Source organism: Anas acuta, chromosome Z (assembly GCF_963932015.1).
Source record: "Anas acuta chromosome Z, bAnaAcu1.1, whole genome shotgun sequence".
In the NCBI taxonomy this organism is placed as follows: Eukaryota; Metazoa; Chordata; class Aves; order Anseriformes; family Anatidae; genus Anas; species Anas acuta.
Genome location: NC_089017.1, coordinates 70766784 through 70772783, shown reverse-complemented (window position 1 = coordinate 70772783; position 6000 = coordinate 70766784). Strand labels below are relative to the sequence as shown.

The window sequence follows — 6000 nt, the reverse complement described above, 5'->3', positions numbered from 1 at the left end:
AAATGAAAGCAAAGGTCATCTTATTTCTGGAGATTGCAGCTGTTGATGCATTTGAGGTGTTTAACAATTTTTGTGTAGCTATGCTGTGGTAATGGCTGTAGCTCTAATGGACCAAGAGAACTTGGTTATAAGGAACTCATATTACTTTGTTACACTAGCAAATATAGCTGGAAAAAAAAATAGACAAATTTTCAGGTATGTGAGCCTTGCTTCTCTCTTAAACGTAGACCAGGAAAACTGAAATTCTACAGGAAAGCATCTTGAAAAGTATGTGTGCAAGAAACAGGTGCAAAAAGAACAAAGTTTTTTATTTGAAACCTGGCAGGTCATCAAGGAAATCTACCTTTTTATGAAGCATTTGGAATTTGAGGATCAATGAAAATTATCTTATTCGGGATGAAGTCTGCAGAAGACTTACAGTGCTGCAATATTTTGGATCTGTAGTAATTTCTACAAGCTGAGACCTGAGACAAAACGAGTTCCAAACTCAACTAGAGCCAAATGAGAGTAACACGTGGAGCAGTGTGCAGTGTGATGTCTTGGCACAAACCAAGAGATCCCTAGCAGATGAGAATATGTAAACCTATGCAATTAAATGCTTGTGGGAGAGACTACAGACATCACCACAGCATATTATCTCAGTTTATTTTCAAAGGATCGATGAATACCATGTATCTATTCAATATTCAGTTGCATGCTGCTGTACAAGTTAATGTGTTGCTGGAGGCACATTATGCTGGCACAATTATGCCAGCACTTGAAATCTATGGGAGATTAGGTAACAAAACCTGAAATTATCTCACAAAATTTGTGCATTTTAAGTGTATAGGTAAACTGGAAAAAAAAAAACACCCCACAAGATTAATTCTGATACTCCTCGAGTAAAAGGGCACTTAGTGTTATAACTGTTTTTAACACTTGAAGCAGTGTATGCAATCAAGGAGGGTGTGCCCGGAGTTAATGAGACATATTTCCAGGGTATCTTCAAGCCGTGAGTAGAAGAGTGACGAGAAGTGAGAGCCCTTTCCCAGAGCAAGGGTAGGAGAAGGCTTTCCCTCTTCGTAAAGCTGCGATAAATGAAGAGGAGCATCAGCTTATTCCGTAAGAGCCATCAGCCTAGTGGAAGGCACGAGGACACTGTTTGTTGTAGCACTGGGCATACATGTAAGCCCCGGATAGACACGTGCAGGGAAAACATCTGCTGCTGTCCACAGAGAAAGGACGAAGTAAGTGGCTATGAATAATGTCGAGTACAAGCACTTCTGCGCTGCCTGTGTTTGCAGGGTTGTGGTAGGAGCTCCCCGACGAGGGGAGTGCACGTACTCAAACATTTGATACCACCTTTGGGACACGCTGTTTCCTCAGACCCGTGTTTGTGTTCTAATACGCAGGTGTTTGTAAGAAAACCGATCACATTGTCAATAGGACAGAGAGCGCTGGCATTGACGTAGCTTGTGTTCCGAGCTGGAGAGAAACCGCAGACTGGTGTGACTGGAGGCTCCTGAAAAGAGCAGTCTGTGAGCCTCAAGCTAAGCAAACAGAAATGTAGCTCGTGCGTAGGTGAAGCAGCACGCCCGGGAGAGGTAATGTACTCAGGTGGTGTGCGTACAGGTACATCGCTGTAACGCCACGGCTGTCGCCACTGTACCTGCTTAAGCAAATGGGAAAGCATGAGTTTGTTCTTGGGCATGTCTCAGGTTTGATGCTGCAGGAAAATATATTAAAAAATATATAAATCATACAATGATGTACACACACACATAGATATTTAAATATATATCATAAGTGTGCATGTGTGAAAGTGATTGTCAGTATGATCAAACAGGGGAGGATGGTAGATTTGACTATGGCAAGCATGTCTTTAAATATATGAAACTTCTTAACAAAACTTGTTTGCCACTTTCAGCTGAAACTGACCAAAAAAGGGCTGTCCACCAAGAGCTACATGGCAGTTTTAAAACTACTGAAGTGGTGGATTCAAGAAAATTCATTCAAGAAACTACACATTTGTGATGTTTTTAGTTATTATATTTAAAAGATAGATTTATTGTTACTGTCTCTTATTTCAGAGACTGAGTTTTATACCATGAGTATTAACATCAGTAAAATTCCTAGGAGACTCCAGATTTGAAATGGAGCCTATATACCTTTACGAAACAAAAGGAAAAAAATACAAAAATAAATAAATAAATAAATAAAGCACTGCTTCTCTCTGTAGGTCAGAGTAGTGATTTTGGAGTATTGCAAGTCTCCTGAAACACTGAGGGGAGCTTTTAAGATCTCTTCTATGGAACTAGTTTTAAATGTTGCCCAGCTGCTTCATGCAAGCTAAAAATTATGTATGGATATAGATTTACTGGTTTTCTTTCTGTTTTTAATTACTGTTTAAAAAATAAAAACTTTATGGATGGTATGTCACATGATGGACTCTCCATATGTAGTTAGTTTAAAAGAATTAAATCTGTTAGGAATCCAGAAATGCTAGATTTCTTTTTGCGATGCTCAGATCTGGAACATTCCAACTGCAGATACTTTTTATTTTTTGTTTTTTTACGTCCAGAACTAGATCGTGACAGTGTAATGGCTGTTGCTGGCAGACAAGGTGCTAATATCTGGACATTTCTGTGATGTGCACTACTTCACCATCATAAATTTTATGAAAAAGGGGCACCGGTTGCTTAGCACAGTGTTGTAAGCCTACCACAGCTGCTGCAGGAGGCACCTTGAACCGTGCTTTGACACACTGCCAGTTTTGGGGGAACTGGAGCCTTTTGCTCTGCCACATTGAGTTTATAACTTTCTAGATAATGGTTATACAGAACTGTACCCTCAGTTAAAAAACATGTATTTTAGTTATGACATGTGGCTAATAAAACAATGAAAGTAACAACACTTTTTCTCAACTTCATGAAACTATGTGCAATAGTTGCCTGTGTCTGGCAGTTTTATTGGGCAGCTTACAAGAGAAAGTAGAAGTTAATTTATTGCAGTTCCTTATTCTTCTAAGCCCAGCTTTTGAACTTCATCGAAAAATGTGTCCCTCTGCCCTTTGTTGTCTCCTTAGAAATAACTGCAAGCCAAACTTGGAGCTTGAAGTTCAGTCCTAGACTGAGAGACAGAAACTTTCTTGGTATGCATCTTCTTGTGGAACTAGATATTACTGTTTTACTTTTTATAAATATATTATTCCCTGCAAAACTTCTTGATAATAACTCTAGCCCTTTGGTACAGCCTCCATGCTGGTGGATCTTACTAGATATTGTCATTGCAATCTCACCAAAGATTCAGCTTTCTCTTTTTTTGTATATTGTTCAGGTGTTTACCAGACAGATAATGGGGGCATGCAGGTAGACCATGCTTACTACTCCCAGTATTTTCTGTAGGCAACTGGTGTGTGTTCATCTGAACAGCTAGATTAGTAGCCTACAAACCGTCAGTGAATCTTGCTGGGGCGGTGGAAGGAGTGTGACTCAGAGCATCAAGATCTGATGCCAAAGATAGGCAAGGTGAATATCTTCTTGGTGCCTTCAAGCTTTTGCTGCCTTTTATGGGAAGCTAGGTGTTCTCGTAATCTTTTGACTTGAAATCAGGGGGAGTTTACTGGCTGATTTTAATCAATGAACATACTGCTGTAATGCTTTCGTTGCAACTTCTCCTTAAGTTAATTGCATATTTCCACCTTGACATATAACAAGTAATTTCCAGAGCACACTTAGAGCGATTATTGTTTATTTCTTGGTAATATTCTGATGAAAGCTGATTGACTAGGACCCCTTAAATGGTTCTTTGCTTTGGAATGCAGTTGATATTTCTCTTGTAAAATATATGAATGATTTGTCAAATTAGAGCAGAGACTTCAGAGAAAACACACCAGCTTACCAAAGTGCATCACTGTAGCAACAAGAACCAGAAAGAACTTTTAATTAATTTATTTTAAATGTAGCAAATGTATGATCAGGCCATAGATGAGTGTGTTATCTAGTTGTCTTGGCAGGGAGGGGGGAACTCTGGCATGTGACGTGTCTTCAACAAGAATTATTTCAGCATTGTCGTGAACTAATTAGAAATATTTTTTCCTCACATTACTCATAGAATGTCAACAAGTATGCAAATGTGAAACTTTAACATATGCCTGCTTGCTGCTTTTACATGGTTTCTCACGCCAGTTTACCAAGTAAAGATTGTCTTTTAAAATGCCACTTCAAGCCCAAGTCCTTTGGTGGTGAAGACCCCCTTGCTGTTACTTTCTTAGTCTTCTGCTGAGATGTGAAACACTTGTTCATTAATTTTACACACTTGGACTATAGCCATTTTTATCTTCTTGTATTTCTTATGTGATAGTTAACGTTACTATACCCACTAATTCTCTCCTCATTATGCTGTTGCACCCTTTTGATTTCTTTGTTGTCTTTCCTGAGAGCACCAGTAGTCACTGATCCTCTTGCTGCAACTAACGCTGTAAAACACTGGTATCTTTCTTTTGATCTCTGTGGTAAAGGCGCTTGCTTCTGAAGGGAACTGTAATGCTGTTAACTTCTGTAGAGACTTCCCGACAGCGTAGTGGCTGGGGGTGGACAAGTGGTTTAGCTCCAGTGGGCGCCCCTCCGGGTGCTGTGCAGGCTGCGGTCCTGGCTCCGTGCTCACCGTGCCAGGCCGGGGCTGCCCCCTGCTTGCTGTGGGGGGTTAGCTTACGGCCGGATTTTAATCATGCTTCATTAGCACGTTCCCTATTTTCATCTCAAAGACGTAGGGTTGCCTTTTTCCTTATGTTAATGCATCTTGGACTTCCTCAGCCCGCTCAGAGGCCTGTGGCAGGCGATGTGAGGCCTGGTGCTGGAGCACCACGCTGTCCCTTCAGCTGCCATGCGCCATGTTTGCGAACGCTTTCGGCACATGGTGGTCTTTGGACTGTTGGACTGTAAAGAACTAACTCCACGAAAAGTGGCTTTTTTTGTTTGTTGGTGTGAGAGAGATGCAGCTGTGCTTTTGGGGCAGGAGGCTAAAGCGTGGGTGAAGGTCTCAGTGTGGTGCCCATGAGGGGCAGATGGCCGCTGATGACAACGCAATAAATAAATGTTTTGTAAAATACTGGAGTTCAAGAGTGTATACAGCAACTCTCAAGGTTCAAACTACCAGCAATCGCACACTTGAATATTCAAAAAGGCACTTTTTATTGGTTATAGGAAAAAAGTACAGTCTTGCTTTTGATGTTGGAGAGTAAGGTTGTGGGGAGTATTGCATGCACAAAATACAAACACATAATGAAAGCAACTTTTAAGGAATGCCACCCATAGATTTTAAAATTTCACACTTTATAGCTTAGAGCAATAATTACTACTCTGTCAGTGCCATGATGACAGTTGTCTAATATCGCATGACGTTTTGAACAGTATCAAGGAAGTAGATGTTCTCTGCCTCTCTGCTTTGTTTAGTTAAACTACCTATTTCTGAGTACAAATATTAAAATGTTCCAAATAAGAATGGCAATGTTATAATGAAGTACGCACAAATATATTTTACTTCTTGAAAACAGTTCAGCTAGCAATTTTAAAAGAAATGCAGTCTGAATACTACTTTACTTGGACTGAAATGTTTTATAGACAATTTCTACACATCGTTACTAAATCATACTTTCAAACGAGATTTCAGTTTGAAAGATTTTAAATATACAGGCAGACAGGAGCCTCTCTAGAGAGTCAGCTGAAGAATTAGAAAGTGTTACTTCTTTACTTTCTAATTCAGATCTAGCCTATCTTAACAGGAAATGTTTGTTCTTACTGCTCACCCATCCTTGGGTTTTCAAAGAGGCCTTCTCAGCCCAAGGTCTAGCGGGCATGAGCCCTCTTTCTGCAATGAGATCCTTAGGCAGATTGGTTTGATTTAGCTTGAGATGCACCCGGCTGCTGAAATTCACTTTTTGTGAATCTCCTTCTCCAACTGTGACGCTAATTTGTAGCTCTGTTGTCGTCAGACCTCATCAGATGCTCAAGTTGGAATAAA

General features: G+C 40.2%; 1 protein-coding gene across 4 annotated transcripts in view; it reads left to right on the top strand.

Moving 5' to 3' along the window:
- The window catches only part of SSBP2 (single stranded DNA binding protein 2), a 188527-nt gene that overhangs the window by 32100 nt on the left and 150427 nt on the right, over nucleotides 1-6000 (top strand). The window lies entirely within an intron of this gene.